The 22,093-nt window shown below is 50.1% G+C and overlaps 1 protein-coding gene across 3 annotated transcripts in view; it reads right to left on the bottom strand.

Annotated features, from left to right (window-relative positions):
• LOC140391911 (microtubule-associated tumor suppressor candidate 2-like) overlaps positions 1-22,093 on the bottom strand; it is a 766,862-nt gene that overhangs the window by 605,664 nt on the left and 139,105 nt on the right. The gene's annotated exons all lie outside the window — the stretch shown is intronic.

The following is a 22,093-nucleotide window of genomic DNA, read 5'->3' as shown; positions in this document are numbered from 1 at the left end:
GCGTCATGAGAATCATTTCTAAGTTGCAGGCTGTGGAATCTTGAAAGCGAGGAAACAAAGAAATCTTTGTACCTGAGCCCAGGCTTGTATTTCAAATTCGAGCAAGGAAATAATTGGACACACTATTTAAACAGCCTTCAGGTAAATTTTGGTCATTAGTACTCCTGGCACAAACCTTCATGAACTGGAAGCACACGAATCAGGTAAATAAATGTAAAATTGTAGTCTGCAAATAAGGCACACACCAGAAATTGTGAGGAAAATCCCTGACAAGCAGAGCTCTGTGAAGCCCTGAAGTTGAAAATTCATCATCTTTCGGAATGAAGTGTGGACAGTAATCAGAATCTGAAGTTCAGGGCTACATAATTAGGCATATTGGCACTAAAGGTCCATGTAAAAAAACATGCTTATTAAATATTTTTCATAATAAACACAATCATGCAAAACAATTAACCAAAGTTACACAATGAAAGAACAAGCACACTAACCACACTAACAAGCAACAGCACATATTCACTTAACCCCAAAAAACTATACAAAAAGTATACTAAACTCCCTAACAACTGATGGTGACTAGCTCCTTAAAAAAGGAAATGAATGGCTGCCATCTGAGGTAGAACCCTTCTACCTACGCTCTAAACGGTGTACTTGACCTTCTCCATGAGGTCACCCAATCAAACCGAGGCACTGGGCGGAGTAGGGGACCTCCGCCCGAGACGTCACCCTCGACTGAAGCACCAGTGATTCTGATACGCCCCAAAAGGCCACCAGCTGACATGGATCCACATCTACACAAAGTATTTCTGATATGGTGTTGAAGAGGCCCAAAGCTTACCAACTTGGGTCAAGACCAGAACATACGAGTGTGGTTAGCCAGAAGAGCATCACTCACACTTGTCCTCCACCTCCCAGAGAAAAATCCACTCATCCTCGCTATACTCAGATATGCCCTATACTCAGATATGCTTTGAATTGGATCAGACTTAGCCAAGCACATGACTTGGAGTTGACCATATCTCATCATCCAGAATGGGACCCAAATCACCCTCCTGTTTCACCCTCACCTCACTTAGCGGAATTGACTCCACTGAGAGACTATGTCTGAAATAGTCCCCCACCAGGTGGTTATTGCAGATGGGAGAGAGTGAAGACAGGGGACAGAGCTTAAAATGCTGCCTGGACTGCTTCCAGATTCTCAGGGTGGACACCACCATTGGATTCATGGAAAATTTTACTGGAAGGAAAGGCAATAATGCAGCACTAGGGCTAGAAACTGTGCAGGAGCTTGGTGCCATCTATTCCCATATGGAACCAGGATCACTGAACCACAACAATATCTTATGAATATTGGCTGCCCAATAGTAAAACAACAAATTGGGTAGAGTCAAGCCCCCAGACTGCCGATCTCTTTAGAGCAAAGCCCCACGGATCGTTGGAGTCTTACCTGCACAAATAAAGGAGGACATTAATTTATTGACGTTGACAAAAAAGGACTTGGGGAGAAAAATGGTGAGAAAAATAAATAGAAATCTCAGAAGTACGTTCATTTTAAGGACAGTGGAAGGTTATCCCACCTCTATAAGTCTGGCTTGACACCATCAACCAGACTAGTGTAATTTAGTTTGTGAAGCGAGGCCCAACTGTGGACCAGGGCAGCACGGTAGCATTGTAGATAGCACAACTGCTTCACAGCTCCAGGGTCCCAGGTTCAATTCCGGCTTGGGTCACTGTCTGTGCGGAGTCTGCACATCCTCCCCGTGTGTGCGTGGGTTTCCTCCAGGTGCTCCGGTTTCCTCCCACAGTCCAAAGATGTGCAGGTTAGGTGGATTGGCCATGATAAATTGCCCTTAGTGTCCAAAATTGCCCTTAGTGTTGGGTGGGGTTACCGGGTTGTGGGGATGGGGTGGAGGTGTTGACCTTGGGTGGGGTGCTCTTTCCAAGAGCTGGTGCAGACTCGATGGGCTGAATGGCCTCCTTCTGCACTGTAAATTCTATGAAATTACCACCCGGACCCCCAGATAACGAAAACCAGTCTTGGCAAAACGAAAAGGTAGCGTCTCCAGTTGGGCTCTCCTCTCTGGAGGGTTGACCAGGAAGCATTCATTCTTGTTCGTGTTCAGGTTGTACCAAGAGAAGGAGCCAAAACTCCCAGCAGCTCCATTACCTCGTCCATAGAGGGTACTGGGTCCGTAACATAGAGAAGTAGGTCATTCGGGTAGAGACACCCGATGCACCGCCCCTCCCCGATTTATTCCCAGTTACTTAACAGAGGACCTCAGCGCTATTGCAAGTGGTTCTATTGCCAAATCAAACAGGAGTGGAGACAGTGGACACACCTGTCTCGTGTCCCTATTGAACACGAAGTAGCCGGAATTCAGAACATTCGTACAAACACTAGCAGTACAGTAATCAAATTCGTACAAACACTGTACAGTAATCAAATCCAGGAGAAAACTTGTGCCCAAATCTGAACCTCCCAAGAATCTCAAACAGATATTCCCACTCCACTCTGACAAACTCCTTTTCGGCATCTAGGGAAATCACCACTTCCATTTCGGACACCGAGAGAGGGAAAGGACAAAAACATTTAGCAGGCAACATATATTGGCCGACAATTGGCGACCCTTAACGAAGCCTTTCTGAACCTCCAAGATCACCTCTGGGAAGCAAGGCTCCAGCTGCAGCACCAGGACATTGGAAAGTAGAATGTCTACAATGCAGAAGGAGGCCATTTGAAAGACCACCCTACACAGATCCAATTCCCGCCCTAGCCCTGTAAACCCATCTAACCTTTGGACACTTAAGGGTAATTTAGCATGGCCAATCCACCTAACTTGCACATCTCTGGACTGTGGGAGGAAACCATAGCACCCAGAGGAAACCCACGCAGACACAGAGAGAATGTGCAATCTCCACACATTCACCATGATTGGAATCAAATCCGGGTCCCTGCGCTGTGAGGCAGCCGTGCTAACCACTGTGCCACCGAGCCTCCCGTAACTTAGCATACACATTTAAGAGTGAAATAGATCAATATGACCCACACTCTGTTGGGTCTTTATCTTTCTTGAGAATCAAGGAGATAGAGACCTGTGTGAAGATAGAGGGCAACAAATCCCAGGATAGGAATCATTAAATATATCTTAAAGTTACCAACTGCTCCGCAGATGTCTTATAAAATTCAACGGGGTAGCCACCCGGGCCAGGGACTTTACCAATCTGCATCAACCCAATGCATTTCATGGTTTCCTCCATCGATTTCCGGTGATCCTGCGACACAACCCGCCAGTGCTTATCAAATTATTTCACCAAGGTACTCGAAAGCACTTCAGAAGTTAGTGGAGTGGCTGGAGCCCCAGAGTCTGCCTCCGCCATTTTATCTGCCAACGGGCTTGGAGAGGGTTCAGATTCCGTTGATGAACTTCTATTGTCCACCTTCTTTCCCCTGACCTTTCTGGGCATTTTATTCATTAGGCACCTTATCAAAGCCTTTTTAAAAATCTGGATGGCTGCTGACTTTCAGTAGCGGAGGCTACTGCTGACCAACAACGCACTGCTTTGGACTGCACCACTGTTACAGGGGAGGCAGCAGTCTGGGCTGACTAACAGGCAACTTCTGGTGGAGTGGCAGTGGAGAGAGCACAAACGCTGGCCACCCCCGATGTGAGACCCTGTAGGTTTTTTCTTTAATTTGTTCACTGTATGTGGGCATCACATTTATTTCCCATCCCTAATGGCCCTTGAAATGGTGGTGGTGAGCCACCTTCCTGAAGTTCTATAGTCCGTCTGATACAGGTACATCCACAGTGCTGTTAGCGATGAAATTCCTGGAGTTTGACCCAGGGACAGTGAAGGAATGCAATATAGTCCCAAGCCAGAATGCTGTGAGACCTGGAGAGGAACTGCAGGTGGTGGTGTTCCCTTGTTGTTCTTGGTCACACATTTGGAAGGTGGTATAGAAGGAGCCTTGATGAGTTGCTGCAGTGCATCATGTAAGTGGTACATACTGCTGCCAGTGCGTGCCGATGGTGGAGAAAGTGCCTGTTGAGCATTGGTGTCCACAGCCACATTGGCAGCAGGTCTCATCCTGCACTGCAGCAACCTGAGATTATATGGTCTCAATTGAGTTTCCACTGCAGTGCTCAGGTTGAATGGTTTCTACTCATGTTGCAATGTCCGTCACATACGGCATCACAGTTGACTTAGCAAGTGCTTTCATGGAGTTCGCCACCACTTCCAAACTGGAAACAATGGGCTCCAAGCTATAGACAAAAGTTCTGTGCCATGTTGGAGCTAGACTTCTTCAAGCTCCCGACAGGGCACTGATGACATTGACTGTACGTTGGAGGTGTCCACAGCTTTCTCTGTGCCTGTCTGAAGGACTTCCTCATTCCCTGTAGGTAGCAGATCTCTATCCTGCTGTCTACATCCTACACTAAGCCCCTGATGCTGCATCAGAGAACTCTGAAGCACACTCATGAGCCTGTTGTTCCATTTCCACTATTCTTTATTCGTTCATGGATCGTGGGCGTCACAGGCTGTGACAACATTTATTGCCCATCCCTAATTGCCCTTGAGAGGGCAGTTAAGAGTCAACCATATTGCTGTGGGTCTGGAGGCACATGTAGGCCAGACCAGGTAAGGATGGCAGATTTCCTTCCCGAAAGGACATTAGTGAACCAGATGGGTATTTACAACAATCGGCAATGGTTTCATGGTCATGATTAGACTTTTACTTCCAGATTTTTATTGAATTCAAGTTTCACCATCTGCAGTGGCGGGATTTGAACCTGGGTTCAAGAATTATTCTGGGTCTCTGGTTTACTAGTCCAGTGACAATGCCACTACGCCACCATCTCCTTTTGCTCAAGGACTCTTCTCTAGGTCGTACCAAACCTACTGCAGCTAGAATGCACCCCACACATAGGCAGGCTATGCTTTACGTGATGCTGGCTTCACACAACTGAACGTCCTGCTGAGGCATGCAGCCATTGGGCTACATGCGACTATCAGTTAAATTAGCAGACAGCACAAAGTTTGCATATTGCCTGCATCACTATAAACAGGCATGGGTCTTATGGTCTTATGGGTGGATTGTGCATTGTGATTCCTGTGCACATTTCCCAGTCTAATCAAGTTTCCCCTCAGGTTTATTAAAATCATCTCTAATACAATACTGTACCGATCCATAAATCATTTGAAAAGTATATTCAACATTAGCAAATCAACAGCTAATTTTGGCTTCAAATTAGGGCTTCAGACAGTATAAGATATACATATGGAGTGAACTACCTTCTTTAGAATTAAGACACCAGCCCCAAATATCGACTATTCACTCCCCAGATTCTGAAGGGTTTGCCTCTTTTCCTGCTTTAATTTCAGATTTCTAGCATTTGCAGCATTTTACCTGCACGCGCAGCTGCTGCTGTGAAGGTCATCGGTAGACGCTCCGACCCAAACCCGACCTGTAAAGCGCTAAAACGGCAGCAAAAATTGAAGAAATCGCTGGGGGAACAATACAACTAAGAAAAATGCCACAAAACAACAAAACTAAAAGAGGGATGAGCCAAGTGTGTTCCTCAGACTCAGAGGCTTCCCTGGAATCAGCAGTGGACAAAATGGCAGCGGCAAGCATACCCTCCCCAGCGACTGCGTGGCCATCAGCTTAGGACATCAGCCGCATTGTGGCGACGGAGCTGAAGTACCGCCAATGGGAGCTGGTCGGAGAAGTGAAAAGTTCAATGGATGAATCTCTAAACCAAACTCCAAGCCAATTAGGAAGGGATGAAGAAAAATATGGAAGCTTGGGGTGACTTGGTCAAAAATACGGAGGTGGCCTCTCCAACCACAGCAAGCGGATCATGGCACTCAAAAGAACTTGTCTTCGGTCCTGGAGCCGAACAACTTATTGAAAAATAAAGTAAGTGACCTGGAGAACAGGTCTCGAAGAGAAAACCTCTGCCTTGTGGGTTTGCCGGAGGGGACGGAGGGCAACACACCCTCAGAATACGTAACCAGCATGCTGCTTAAGATGGTACATAAGGACATAAGAACTAGGAGCAGGAGTAGGCCATCTGGCCCCTCGAGCCTGCTCCACCATTCAATGAGATCATGGCTGATCTTTTGTGGACTCAGCTCCACTTTCCGGCCCGAACACCATAACCCTTAATCCCTTTATTCTTCAAAAAACTATCTATCTTCATCTTAAAAACATTTAATGAAGGAGCCTCTACTGCTTCACTGGGCAAGAAATTCCATAGATTCACAACCCTTTGGGTGAAGAAGTTCCTCCTAAACTCAGTCCTAAATCTACTTCCCCTTATTTTGAGGCTATGCCCCCTAGTTCTGCTTGCACCCACCAGTGGAAACAACCTGCCCGCATCTATCCTATCTATTCCCTTCATAATCTTATATGTTTCTATAAGATCCCTCCTCATCCTTCTAAATTCCAACGAGTACAGTCCCAGTCTACTCAACCTCTCCTCGTAATCCAACCCCTTCCCCAAAGCGAGAATCATACCCCTAGACCTGGTAGGCGAGAAGATTCGCAAATCCCCCCAGAGCTAGATCGGGCTCATCGCTGACTGTGGCCAAGGCCTCGTGCAGAGGAACTGCTCCAACAATGATCTTAAGGTTCCATAACTTTAAATAAAAAGAGCAGATCCTGCAATGGGCCGGGGGGCTGAAAACTCTCCTCCTGGGTTTGTTGAATGTACAATGCTCCAAAAGCCAACATCCACACAAATATGACATTCTCAGAATACTTTCTGCTAGGCAGGGGCACCAGACAGGGCTGCCCCCTCTCTCCATTGCTCTATGCGATGGCCATTGAACCTCTGGCAATAGCATTGAGGTCATCAGAGGGGTGGAGGGGAATACACCGGGAGGCAGAAGAGCACCAGGTCTCGCTTAACGCAGATGACTACTCTTGTATATTATGGATCCAATCTCCTCAATAGAAAACGTCATGCAGATACTCATGAGATTTGGCACATTTTCAGGTTATAAATTCAATGTGGGTAAAAGGGAGTGTTTTCGAGTGAACCAGACAGCCAGAGGGACTCAACTTGGTTTGCTGCCGTTTCACCTCTCTCTCACCCTCTAATTTCTGATATCTGGGGATCCGCCTAGGGATAACTGAGCCCTTACGCCACACACTGAACTTTTCAAGCCTCATCGGTAAGGTTAAAATGGACCTACAGGAGGCGGAATAATCTCCCTCTGACTCTGACAGGAAGAATCCAAACTGTCAAGATGAATACACTACCAAGATTTTTATTCTTGTTTCAATGTATCCCCATTTTTTTTTTTACCAAAAGCATTTTTATTACAGTCAACAAATTAATATCGGCGTTCACCTGGACAACTAAGAGTTCCAGTGTCCGCAGGGTCTGCGTCAGACGATCGGGAGGTTTAGCCCTCCCGAATCTCCTGTTTTATTGCTGGGCTGCCAACATACAAAAAATCCTACAATGCCTAAGACACCTGGGGCGAAATTCTCCGTAATCGGCGCGATGTCCGCCGACCGGCGCCAAAAACGGCACAAATCAGTCCGGCATCGCGCTGCCCCGAAGGTACGGAATCCTCCGTATCTTGACCGGCCGAGCCCTAACCTTGAGGGGCTAGGCCCACGCCGGACTGATTTCCACCCCGCCAGCTGGCGGAAAAGGCCTTTGGTGCCCCGCCAGCTGGCGCGGAAATGACATTGCCGGGCGGCGCATGCGCGGGAGCGTCAGCGGCCGCTCACGGCATCCCCGCGCATGCGCAGTGGAGGGCGTCTCTTCCGCCTCCGCCATGGTGGAGACCGTAGCGAAGGCGGCAGGAAAAGAGTGCCCCCAGGGCACAGGCCCACCCGCGGATCGGTGGGCCCCGATCGCGAGCCAGGCCACCATGGGGGCACCCCCCCAGGGCCAGATCGCCCCGCGCCCCCTCCAGGACCCTGGAGCCCGCCCGCGCCGCCTTGTCCCGCCGGTAAGAGAGGTGGTTTAATGCACGCCGGCGGGACAGGCATTCTAGCAGCGGGACTTCGGCCCATCCGGGCTGGGGAATCGCCGGGGGGGGGCCCCGCCAACCGGCCGGCGCGGTGCGATTCCCGCCCCCGCCGAATCTCCGGTGCTGGAGAATTCGGCAACCGGCGGGGGCGGGATTCACGGCAGCCCCCGGCGATTCTCCGACCCGGCGGGGGGTCGGAGAATCTCGCCCCTGAAGTCGAAACTGGAGTAGATTGGAGGCATTATGGCCGGATTCTCCGATCCCGCACCGGGTTAGAGAATGGCCGAGGGGGGGTGCCGACGGCGGGCGGCCGATTCTCCGTGCTCCACGGGCTGAGTGCCCGCTGAGTCGTTTACATACGGTCCTAACCGGCGGGACCTCAGCATTCTGGCTGCAGGGGCCGTCGTGGTGAGGAGGCGGGGGGAGCCGACTCCGGGGGGGGGGCCTACTCGATGGCCAGGCCCGTGATCGGTGGCAACAGATCGGCGGGTGGACTTATTCCAGGGTCCCGACTCATTCGTATGTTCCTCCGTGCCGGGCCCCGCCATGTAGCCTGCGAGGCCCACTGACACCGGCGTCACTCGCACCGGTTTTGAAACCGGCGTCAACACTTGGCTGGGATTTCGGAGAATCCCGGCCATTATCTTGTGCCATAGCCTCCTCCCTACACGCCACAATTACTGCCCTTTATCCTCCTTCCCTCCTGGCCCCTCCTTCTTCCCCGCTAGAAAAGATATTGGCCTTGGCACAGCAGAGGACAGGATCAATGCAACCTCATTTCATCTTCAGATCCTGCCCCTTTTGATGGGTGGAGGAACTAGGTTCTGTGCTTATTGAGAAGGTTTGAAGGGAAGCCCTCTACAGCTGTGTTCTCCAAACTTTTTTTCCGGGGACCCATTTTTACCAACCGGCCAACCTTCGCGATCCACGCCGGTCGACCTTTTTTTAAAAAAAATGTTTTTATTCTCCATTTTCACATTTTCCTTCAAAATATACACCCCACCAACTGGTAGCAAACGGTAACAAATACAAAGTCAATACCCTTAACATCAACAACGGCGGAGGGGAGCTTTCGGTATCTGGGGATCCAGATAGCCAGGAATTGGGGGACCCTACATAAACTGAATCTGACGAGGTTGGTGGAGCAAATGGAGGAGGATTTTGTTACCGCTCTCGCTGGCGGGTAGAGTGCAGTCGGTCAAAATGGTGGTCCTTCCGAGGTTTCTGTTTGTGTTTCAGTGCCTTCCCATCGTGATCACGATGAGCGCGATCATCGCGGCCGCATTTTTTTTTTACATGTTTGCGGCCATTTTGAAGGCCGCTTGCAGCCGGCGTTATTAACAGCCGGCTGCTGCTGGTGTTGCGCGCAGATTTGCGCGATCGGGAGCACCGCGACGGATGGCTCCGCGACTCACCCGACACCCGCCCGCGACCCACTCGCGGGTCATGCCCCCGCGTTTGACAATGCCTGCTCTACAGGGTGAACGCCACTTCATCCTGCCCAGACTGGGGAGGGAGGAGGGGGGGATTCCTACCAGAGATGGAGGCCATTCATTTTGTTTTTTAAAGACCTTACACGTTAGAGAGTTGGGGGTGAGGAATGAGTTAGTGGGGCACTTTAGTAATAGGGGGTTCCTTGTTCCATTGCACTCATTCTGGCCTTCAAAATGGCCACGAACATGTAAGAAAAAATGCGGACGCGATGATCGGGCACGCATGCGCAGTGCGGCCGCTTTTTAAAAAATGGTCGCAGCTTTTTGTTTTACATGTTCGGGTGGGTTTTATTCATTTATTTTATTCATTTAATTTTTATTTTTTTTCAATTATTTTATTCATTTATTTTTTATTCTTTACAAGTTCGGGGGGGTTTATTTGATAACTGCCTTCCTATTTTTGATTTGGTTGTTTCTTTTCAGTTTTGTTTTGCTGTTTAGGTAATTTATATTATGTGTATATTTTGTCTATGCGCATATCACTGTGTCAAGTCGATAAAATGTTTATTTATCAAATCTAGAACTGTAAGAATAATGAAGAGACCGACGACAATCTTCATCAACAAATGGTTACCATCATTTTGTTTGTGCGGGTATACTGATGGTACTATGGTTTAAATGACGTCGACCCTTCATTTAACGATTGTCAATTTTCAAATGTACTTCGGAGACTAGTGATGGATGAGGTTTGCCATCAATATCAGATGTAAAGAATCCCAAATAAATGAGTCTTGATGGACATAATGCAACTGCACATTAGAATATCATTCTATAGCTTCATAGACCTGGATTTGAATCTTATTCACGTGGACTGGATAAAGTTTTCACGCTCTAATGTCTGATCAGCTAAATTCTAATTAGTCTGGGCAGTTTCAATTTAGCTCCCGGCGGACACAAGTCCACAACATAAAACAGCTCATAACTCAGCTCTAATTAGGTAAGCTCACTCAGAGACGCCAGAAATCGGTCTTTGCATGAAGTAGAAAATAGATAAATGTCACAAGTTTGAAGCAGGAGACATGCTCTTCTGAAGTCAGGGTTAACTCTCAATTCTAAGACTTGAGCAGAGGTGCCCTACAGTACATGCCCTAGCGTACAGTACATTTGTACAGGGAGTTGAAAGAATCAATGAAGAGCTTTACCCAAGTCAACTCTCCACCCTCCCCCATCCCTTCTTGGACAGGAAATCTTGATGCTGACAGAGCGCAAGAACCAGAAGACGTTTTTTAAAATGTTTTAATTCCTCAGTTGGTTCGGCAACATTGACTAAAACCATAAATCATGTCAGGGCTATCTGTGGAAAGTAGGAAAAAGGGCATAGATGTCACACCTTATCACAAAGCACAATCAATATGTTACTTTACAAGTGCTATCACTGTTATATCAAGAAACACAGCAACCATGGGTTGGATTCTCCAGTCGCCGACGTCAAAATCACGTTTGTCAACTGGCCGGAGAATCCAAGTTTCTGACCAAATCTGGGGCAGCACCACTTTCACGAAGCTCCGCCTCTCCAAAGCAGCGTACTCAGAGAGTACGCCGTGCGCCGTATCGACGGCCTCAGGACATTGCCTGATGCACGCCCCCCGATGCTCCGCCCCCGACCGGCCGAGTTCCCGATGGCGTGGGACACGTGTGATCTCAGCCGTCGGGAACGTGGCGTGGCGGCTGCGGACTCAGTCCACAGTCGGGGGAGGGCCGATCCGCGGGCGGGGCGGGGGGGTACATTATTCGGGTCCGGGACGCACAAGCCGGCCAAAGGAGGGGACTATTTTGCGTGCCGTGTCCTCAAGCAGCGCCGCCATGTAGCACGGTGCGGTCGCTGCAGGCCACCGCTGTGCGCATGTGCGGCCATGGGCCCGGCAATTCTTCGGGGTGTATTGGCAGCTAGAGCCGGGTGCTCTACGCTGCCGTCCTGCTAGCCCCCAGCAAAACGGGGAATCGGTGGCGTTTTGCACCAGTTTTTCTGGTGTAAAACACCACTGTTCCCACTCCGGCGTGGGGACATAGGCCCAGAATTGGAGAATCCAGCCCCAGGTATAAACAGCAAGATGCCAAATACAGCAAGTGAAATGAATGACCAGTTATTTTTCTATTGGTGTTGTTGGTTGAAGAAGGTATATTGGTTAAAAGAACTCTGGGGCGAGATTCTCCCGCCCCCCGTCGGGTCGGAGAATCGCCGGGGGCTGGCGTGAATCCCGCCCCCGCCGGTTGTCGCCCCCACACCCCCCCCCCCATTCTCCGGCCCGGATGGGCCGAAGTCCCGCTGCTAGGATGCCTGTCCCGCTGGCGTGAATTAAACCACCTCTCTTACCGGCGGGGACAAGGCGGCGCGGGCGGGCTCCGGGGGAAGGGGGGGTGATCTGGCCCCGTGGCCTGGCCCGTGATAGGGGTCCATCGATCCGCGGGCGGGCCTGTGCCGTGGGGGCACTCTTTTCCTTCCGCCTTAGCCACGGTCTCCACCATGGCGGAGGTGGAAGAGACTCCCTCCACAGCCCATGGGTGGGGATGCCGTGAGCGGCCGCTAACGCTCCCGTGCATGCGCTGCCCGGCAATGTCATTTCCGCGTCAGCTGGCGGGGCACATCCGCCAGCTGGCGGGGCGGAAATTAGTCCGGCGCGGGCCTAGCCCCTCAAGGTTGGGGCTCGGCCCCCCAAGGTGCGGATGATTCCGCACCTTTGAGGCGGCGCGATGCCCGACTGATTTGCACCGTATTTGGCGCCGGTCGGCGGACATCGTGCCGATACCGGAGAATTTCGTCCCTGATCTTATACAATTATTTTTTCTATCCACTAGAACTAGGTTTTACTATATCTTCCAAAAGGCAGCACTTCTGCTAATACACCAGTCCCTTTCTACTTACTGCGTTGAAATATTAATTGTTAATTGTATAGCTCAATTGGGTGTAATTGTATTCAGGTGGGTGTTAATTTGGGACTTGCCTGTGCTCATATATGCCCCTTTAAGGGGCTATTAATTTGTTCATTAGTATATTTGTTAATTAGTTCATTTTATTGGTTCACAAAAAAGCACATAACTAGGTGCAGACTGTCCCTTAGCTTAATTGGTTTATCCAAAGTAGTGCAGACCGAATTGGTTATATGCAAAAGAGCATAGGTGCAGACTTGTTTAAGGACTAGGCGCCAGTGTTCGATCCGTCACTGCCTGGCTATCGGAGTTCTAACATTAATGTACCCAAATCATCAAGTGGAGCTTGAACCCATAACTTTCAGTGTCAGAGCACGAGTGCAGTGCGACAAAAAGTGCTGGAACAAATAAGAAAGCGCTTCTCTGAAAACACAAACTTGCTTGCTGATAGGAAAGTGAAGAATATTGGGCTGGATTCTCTGTCGGCGGGATCCTCTGCTTTGCCGGCAGCGCACTCCGCTCGCGGATTTCTTGCTGGCGTGGGGATGCTCATAATGAGAACCGAACTGGCCAGCTGCTGGGATGGAGGATCACACTGCTGCCGGGGGCACGCCGTGCCAGAAAGTGGGTGCGGCGGGATGGAAATTCCCACCCACAAACTCCACGTAAATGTGTGAATTGAACTGTCTTCTGCATCCTAAAGATAATATATGTGAGGACTGTAGGGAGATAGGGATTGCTGATTAAAAAAAACCAAGTCCATCTGGTTTACTTTCTACCATCCCAGTCATATTTACGACAACTTTGATTTAATTTGCAATGGAATACATCCAGATTGAAAATAAACTTTATACACATGTATTGTGTCTTTATAATCACTACATACAGATAGAATCCCGATAGTGCAGGAGGCCATTTCACCCATTGAATCTGCACTAACCATCTGAAAGAGTACCCTATCTAGACACAGCCCCCACCCTATCCCCATACACCCAATATCCCCCCACCCTATCCCCATACACCCAATATCCCAAGAACCCACCTAACCTTTAAGGGGCAATTTATGGGGCAATTTATCATGGCCAATCCACCTAACTTGTACATGCAAAATTTGCAGACAACTTGAAACAATCATAAACCTTCATTTACCCCATTCAAAACACCTGCACTCAATAGATACAAGGGTATAAATGCAACCAAATTACATTCATGTGAACATCTGAAATTCGCTCATCAGGTACAGAGGAGGTTAAACTACATATAGAAATAGCGTGTTCATGGGAGGTTTTCACTTTTGTCATCTCTCCATGTATTTTAATCAGTTGCTAATGGATGCCTGGAGCACTTAAAACTAAAGAGCTTTTTCACCTATAAAGTGAAATGAATTTTTCTACTACAATTAATTTTCTTCCCCTCCACCCACAACCTGCGTTCATCTACTCTAATTGGTATAACGACTGATACAAAAATTAGGAACAAGTGGAATAAGTGGCAGTTTAATTGATGTCCTAAAATGAGTATCCATATGCAGAAGCAATTATACAATACGTCGTTCAAGCAAAGTATTATCCCACTTTACAGAACATGGCGTTTATTTATAGATTAAATTGTGAACCTGTTTTATTACAAGAGGCTTCTTTGCAAAAAGAGATATTTAATACTTTAAAGTGAATCAGACATTCCTTTAAATGTACAATATGTTATAGTCCCAACAATCAGCACAACAGAATAAACATTGCAGGTGAGGGTCAAAAAACATTGGCGAAACTTTTTTTTAAATAGCTAGATGATGTTTCGGGGACCGCAGACCGAATGGCTGAGTTTAAATGGCCTTTAAACTTTGATTAAATCTAACAGCAACTGAGAGATTCTGCACTTACAATCAATTAATATCATGCTGATTTGTTCTTTAAAATGAGAGCCGGTTGAGAGGGGAAGATCTCGGCAACATAGCAGGTGATACAGGAGGAGGAGGAGGCCTCGGTGGAGGTGCTGAAAGGTAAGTGGGAGGAGGAATTGGGAGAGGAGATCGAGGAGGGGACGTGGGCAGATGCCCTTGGGTGGGTGAACTCTTCCTCTTCGTGCGCGAGGCTCAGCCTCATAGTTTAAGGTGCTGCGCAGGGCACACATGACCGGGACAAGGATGAGCCAGTTTTTTGGGGGTGAGGACAGGTGTGTTAGGTGCTCAGGGAGCCCAGAAAACCACACCCATATGTTCTGGGAGTGCCCAGCGCTGGAGGAATTTTGGAAGGGCGTAGCAAGGATGGTGTCGAGGGTGGTAGGATCCAGGGCCAAACCGGGCTGGGGGCTCGCAATATTTGGGGTTGCAGGGAAGCCAGGAGTATAGGAGGCGAAAGAGGCCGGTATTCTGGCCTTTGCATCCCTGGTAGCCCGGTGAAGGAAACTTCTTCAGTGGAAGGATGCAAGGCCCCCAAGCGTGGAATCCTGGATCAACGATATGGCGGGGTTTATTAAATTGGAGAGGGTGAAATTCGCCTTAAGGGGATCAGTGCAAGGGTTTTTCAGGCAGTGGCAACCGTTCTTGGACTAGCTGGCAGAACGGTTGACAAAGGTCAGCAGCAGCAGCGCGGGGGGGTCTATTTTACTTTTGTTTGTCTATACTGGGGGATCTGAGGGGGTGTATATATTTGCTACGTTTGCTATGTATTAATTTGGGGTGTTAATTTATTATTTATGTATAGGGGAGGGGGCCACTGGGTTGTTTTGTTTTGTATTTAATTCTATTGGGTTCCTTTTACATTTTGTTGTTGATATTTTGTGAAAACTTTAATAAAAATTATTTATTTTTTTAAAATGAGAGCCGGTTGAATACCCGAGTTAGAAAGAGACAAGAAATTACTCAAATAAACAAATACAATGATCAAATAGTGTATAGTTCCTCTGCGAGTAAGAGTATGGAAACATAATTTCTATTATCAACATTCACAATTTAGTCATGAATTTTCATTCTACAAAGTTTCTTAACGTTCACAATCCACACAGGAAATTAATATTCTACATTTCTCAAGTGAACTGCCACGATGATCAATTTTGCAAATTGTGCGTATCAAAAACAATTTGTTATTATGCAGCTCCTAAACATGATATTGCGGCCGTAATTCTCCAGTCGTCGGGATTCACATATCTCACTGGCACCGCACCCCCGTCAGTGGGTTTTGTGGCCACATGGGTGGTTTCGATGGGAAATCCCATTGACAAGTGGCAGGAGGATAGACGCCACCAGCGAATGGTGCGCGGCTGAAAAACACATGGCTGGGGGACTGGAGAATCATGCCCTACATCTCAAGGATGAAAAACATCCAAGCAATAATAGGGAATTGAATTTATGGTCAAAGAGGCAGGGCCTGAAGATGATTTTTCAAGAGGAGAGAGAGATAAATGGGGGGGGAAGAGTTGGAGAGAGGGCTCGCGAATTTGAGCATAAGAGATGGGAGGTGGATTTGTCTGGGAAATCAAAATTTTGTATATGCGGTGAACAGGAAAAGGGGACAGAGAAATTTCTTAGTTAAGTGTTGTAACCTGCCTGCTTACCATTGGCTGGGGACTAATGACAATCCCACAATCCTGTGGGAGTATAAGCTTCCCCAATGAGGGGGGCGTAGAAATCATTCGCAGACTCCCTGCATAAATAAGGCTGGTCAGTTTGGAACCAGCAGAAAGGAGTGAGCAGCAAACAAAGTTGCTGCTGCTGTTGTATATATATATGTTATTGCAAATAAATGTTATTTCTTTATGTCCTTAAAACTCGTGCTGGATTCTTCGAGGCCCTCACAAAACTGGCGACGAGGGTTAAAGTGAATAGCTGCTGAAGCCACCTCCCTGGATTTTTGTTGGATACAGGTTGGAAGTTGTTTTCTATTACACCATGCCTCTGTCCGGACGTTTGGATGTTTTTGATGCTGCGCTGGAAAGCTGAAACCAGTACGCACAACGGATGCGTTACTATTTCCGGGCAAACAACATCACCGAGAATGAGCGCCAGGTGGTCATATTGCTCACCGCCTGCGGCCCGCATACGTTTGGGGTGATTAGGAGCCTTACGTACTCAGCTGCGCCGGACACCAAAACGTTTGATGAACTTGTGAACTTAGTGGTGCAACATTTTAACCCAACCCGTCCATAATAGTCTAACGTTAACGGTTTAATACCGCTGAGAGGACCCCTGGAGAATCCCTTGCCGACTTTTTATCCAGGCTACGCAGGATTGCGGAGTACTGTGACTATGGTGAGACCTTGTCAGAAATGTTACGCTACCGTTTGGTTTGCGGTATTAACAATGCGGCCACCCAGAGAAAGTTGTTAGCTGAGCCAACATTGACTTTTCAACAGGGCATTCAAATAGTATTGTCCCGAGAGAGCGCAGAACGAGGAGTGCAGGAGCTACAGGGAATGGAGGTGCATGCCTTGGGGCGCAACCCCTTCTGTCCGAAAATGGCCCCCCGCACTCCTGCGGTACCTTGGGCGAGGTGACGCCCGGATCGACACCAGTGGCCGTCGGACATTCCTCCCCGAAGGGAGCCTTCTCCAGAACCAATGGATGAGGAGCCATGTCCGTGTCAGACTTGTAGGCGCGACCCTGTCGCGAACGCCGGTCCTGGGGGCGCCAGAGGCGCCGTCGTTCCGACCGAAACTGGGACCAGCCCAGGGGCCGTAACTGGGACCAGCCCAGAGGCCGTACCTTCCATGTGGATGAACCTGCGGCGACTACTCCTGAGGACGTGGAGACGGAGGACGACTGCCTGCAGCTGCAGTGTGTGGCAGCTCCCCGTGTGGCCCCCATTAAGGTGACAGTACGGGTCAATGGTCACCCGCTTGAGATGGAGCTGGACACTGGCGCAGCGGTCTCCGTGATCGCCCAGAGGACATTCGACTGCATCAAGCAGGGTATACAGACCCTTACATTAACCGACACACAGGCCAGGTTGGCCACCTACGCGGGAGAACCATTGGACATTGCAGGAACTACGATGACCCCTGTTGTTTATGGACGCCAGGAGGGACGATTCCCACCTAGCGTGGTGCGCGGCCATGGGCCCAGCCTGTTGGGTCGGGACTGTTTGTGCCATTTGCGGTTGCAGTGGCACACATCCTCCAAACATTTTCTGGAGGGTTGACTGAGGTGCTAGGACAATACCCAGATGTATTCCAGCCCGGTTTGGGGAAAATAAAAGGGGCTCAAGAAGGTAGAAGGGGAGCTCACTCGTTTGGAGACTTTGGGTATTATCAGGCCCATCCGTTTCGCTGACTGGGCAGCACCAATTGTACCTGTAATGAATCCAGACGCCACAGTTCGCTTGTGCGGCGACTATAAACTTACAGTCGGCTTCCCGACTCGACCGATATCCAATGCCTCGCATAGAGGATCTCTACGCGAAGCATGCAGGCGGACTCTTGTTCACAAAATTAGATATGAGTCACGCCTACCTACAGTTGGAGCTGGACCCTGCCTCCCGACCATATGTAATGATTAATACACACTGGGGCCTGTATGACTATACACGTTTGCCCTTCGGAGTGTCCTCTGCCTGCGTATTTTTCAACGCGTTATGGAGGGCATTTTGAGAGGTTTACCGTGGGTTGCTGCCTACTTAGATGACGTTTCGATCACAGGGACGTCGGAGCAGAAACATTTGGAAAATCTGGAGGCTGTCCTTTTCGGAGACTGGAGTCCGTTTACATCGCACAAAGTGCGTCTTTCAGCGAAGGAAGCAGTCTACCTGGGTTATCGGGTGGACCGCGAAGGTTGCACCCCGTCGCAGAGAAGGTGCGTGCGATTCAACAGGCCCCCGCCCCGACTGACACTTTGCATCTTCATTCTTTTCTCGGCCTTGTAAACTATTTTGGGAAGTTCCTCCCCAATCTGGCAACTACGCTGGCCCCGTTGCACCTTCTGCTAAAGAAAAATCACACCTGGGTTTGGGGTCAGCCGCAAGAAACCGCTTTCTGGCGGGTAAAGCAACAATTGTCGTCGTCTGGGTTACTAACCCACTATGATCCTGGAAAGCCTTTGCTCATCACATGTGATACATCCCCGTATGGTATTGGGACTGTCCTGTCCCACAAGATGGAGAACGGGGCCGAGCGGCCGATAGCTTTCGCCTCCCGCACATTGACTGCAGCGGAAAAAAAGTATGCGCAGATTGAGAAGGAGGGCCTGGCAGTGGTCTTTGCGGTGAAACGTTTCCACCAGTACGTGTATGGCTGCCATTTCACTATTGTGACTGATCAAAAGCCTCTGCTGGGACTTTTCCGAGAGGATAAGCCAATACCGCCCATTGCTTCCACACGGATCCAGCGCTGGGCTTTGTTGCTCGCTGCCTACGAGTATTCTCTGGAGCACAAACCAGGAACGCAGATAGCGAATGCCGACGCACTGAGCCGATTGCCTTTATCGACCGGCCCCATGTCGACCCTCACGACCGGTGAGGTGGTTGCAACACTAAATTTTATGGACACCTTGCCTGTCACGGCATCACAGATCCGTGAGTAGACCCAGACGGAGCCAGTCCTGTCAAAGGTTCGGCACATAGTCCTGTATGGTGGGCAGCATAGACAGCTCCCAGGCGAGTTGCGGGCATTTTCCTCGAAGCTGTCAGAATTCAGCGTGAAAGACGGCATCCCCTTGTGGGGGACGCGTGTGATTGTCCCGGAAAAAGGACAGGAGCTGATACTAAGGGACTTGCACGATGGGCATCCAGGTGGGCATGGCCAAGGCGCTGCGGAGCTTGTCCCAGTCACAGGTGGGTATTGCCGAGGCACTGCAGAGCTTGTCCCAGTCACTGAGGAGCATGAGCAAGAACATTGACACCATGGTGGACATTGGAGAACCGCCAGGGCCGGCAGAGCTAGATAATGTAGGTGCAAGGGGTTCAAACCTGCTGCCCCTCGTCCCAGGGTGAACCCCAGGGCCCTATCGGCACTGACTGAGGGGAGGGAGCACTGAGTGCCAACCTAGACCCGTCCCATGTGGCGGCGACGGTGGCCACCGGCACCCCCAAGTTCCAACCCTCTGATGAGGCTGCTTCTCAATGTCAGCGCACGGGGCAGGGCGGCAGGGCTGTGCATGTGCCGTTGACGGGAGACCTCCAGCCCCAGAGCCTCCAAAGGATGCCCATCAGGGACATCAAAGGCCACGGGACGGCGTCTCCTCATCATCCTCGTCCCCCTCCTCATCACCAACCTTCAGCTTGTCACCCCGCTACTGTGCCAGGTTGTGGAGGTCACAGCAGATTGCAACAAAGCGGGTGACCCTCTGGGCATTGTACTGCACCATCTGAGCCGTCGAGGCACGGAACCGCATCTTGAGGAGTCTGATGCACCGCTCAATGACAGCCCGGGTGGCTGTATGAGCCTCATTGTACCGGGTCTCCGCTTCGATCTCCGGCCTCCATACTGGCAATATTAGCCAGGTCCTCAGCGGATATCCCTTATCCCCCAAGAACCAGCCACCCATCTCCTCGAAGAGGGCAGGGATGACCGACTGCCCCAGGATGTAGCTGTCATGCACACTCCCCAGGAAGTGTGCACACACGTGCATTATCTTCACCTGGTGGTCGCACATGAACTGTATGTTGAGTGAGTGGAACCCCTTTCTGTAAACAGAGGACACCCCAGGTGGCCCGGTGAGTGCAGAGCCACATGCGTGGCATCTATGACCCGCTGGACCTGGGGCATCCCGGCAGAGAAACCGACAGCCCGGGAATCCTGCTGGGCTTGGTACATGTCAAAGTCTATGTCGTCTTTCGCCCGGGCATTTGTGACCTGCCGGATGCACCTGTGGGCTGTGGCCTGTGAGATACCACAGAGGACCCCGCTCGAGCCTTGGAATGATCCCATGGTGTTAAAATTCCAGGCTGCAGTGACTTTGATGGCCACCGGGAGTGGGTGTCCTCCTCCTCCATGTAGTTCCAAGTTCACGAGGATACGGCACAGGTACCACACTGTCTCCTTGTTGAGGCGGAGCCTCCTGCGACACGCTATCTGTCATTTGTTCAAAGGACCAGCGACGCCGGTACACCCTGGGCCGTCGCGGGACTCCTCCTCTGGGTCCCTCCCTTGCTTGATGGGTGGCCAGGTCCTCAGGTGAGGGATGGGGTCCAGCACATGGGCTGCTGCCTCGAGCATCTGCAGATGCTGCTGCTGCCACCTTCTCCAGTGTCTGGCCACATCGTGTAGCATCAGCACCATAACAATAATAATCTTTATTGTCACAAGTAGGTTTACATTAACACTGCAATGAAGTTACTGGAAAAGCCCTTAGTTGCCACATTCTGGCACCTGTTCGGTACGCGGAGGGATAATTCAGAATGTCCAAATGACCTAACAGCACATCTTTCGGGACTTGTGGGAGGAAACCGGAGCACCCGGAGGAAACCCACGCAGACACAGGGAGAATATGCAGACTCCGCACAGACAGTGACCCAAGCCGAGAATCGAACCTGGGACCCCTGGCACTGTGAAGCAACTGTGCTAACCATTGTGCTATCATACTGCCCCCACTAGGGCATCTCTGGTCCAACATCCTTGCTTATAACATTCAATATCTGTAAGGCATTGGGAGAGGGTGATAGACTGACAAACATTGGTGGCTCCCACCCCGGGACCCTCCATTCCACCACTGAACCCCCCACATCCCTACCTGGAACGCCCTGCCCATGCACATCCAGCGGCAGCGGGCCCCCCTCACCAGGCCTCAGACTCTGTACCCCAGACACCCGCTCACAACGTACATGATCCAGGCAACATGGTCTGATTGGGATGCTAGGCAATGACTCCCGCATGCTACATGGCCTGTCCACCCGCGGGAATCCAAATGGATTGTGTGAAGGGCTCACTTAAACACGATTGCCAATTCCCTATTAGCGATAGCCTTCAGCTGCACGGCCAGTGGACTCAGCAGTCGGTGGGCTTATGGGTGATCGTTGGGGCAGACAGGCAGGGGCAAGGGTGCCACCAGAATGGATACACATGATCCAGGGGCTGGCATGGTGGTGCTGTGAGCGGTTGTCCCCCAGCGCACCCCCACCCTCCCATGATGGCCCATCCCTGCAGGGGGGTCCCCCACTCCCTGCCGAGCTCAAGGGCAGCAAGCCCAGTGCCTCCAGGTTCTTTGCCTGAGCAAAGGTGGCGACGCACCTCCTCAGCTCCCCACAGAAGCCCTTCCGCCAGATTCACGTTTAAAAAAAAAAGAGTACTAATCGGCACTATGGGGGCCGCTGAATGACGGGAGGCCATTGGATATGGGGTGGAACAATGAAATAGAAGCAGGAGGAGGCCATTCTGCCCTTCGAGCCTGCTCTCTCATTCATTATGATCATGGCTGATCATCAAGTTTGATACCCTGTGATGCTCGATCAATAACTCCTGAGACGAGATTGGAGCCAATTGAAGGCTTTATTGGACTAGATGTTTCCCCCAGCAGCGCAGGTACAGAATGCAGCTGCTGGGGAGACACAGGCTCTTATACTCCGCCTTACTGGGCGGAACTAGCAGGCAGGCTTCACCAATGAAAATAGTAGTCTCAGGTACCTCCCACACCAATGGTCTTACAGCATTATTCAGGGTACCCTAATACCGATTACCACATTCACCCCCTGTTAAAAAAAGAGTCCGGCGGGGGTGGTGGTCTTGCGTTATACAGTGGTAGAGGTGTAGGTTATGGTGGTACCCGGTATACATTAGCACCTCGTTTTGCCTCATTACATGTCGCAACTATTTAC

This window comes from Scyliorhinus torazame, chromosome 15 (assembly GCF_047496885.1).
Source record: "Scyliorhinus torazame isolate Kashiwa2021f chromosome 15, sScyTor2.1, whole genome shotgun sequence".
Classification (NCBI taxonomy): Eukaryota; Metazoa; Chordata; class Chondrichthyes; order Carcharhiniformes; family Scyliorhinidae; genus Scyliorhinus; species Scyliorhinus torazame.
The sequence above is the reverse complement of the archived record's forward strand: the minus strand, read 5'-3'. Positions and strand labels throughout refer to the sequence as shown.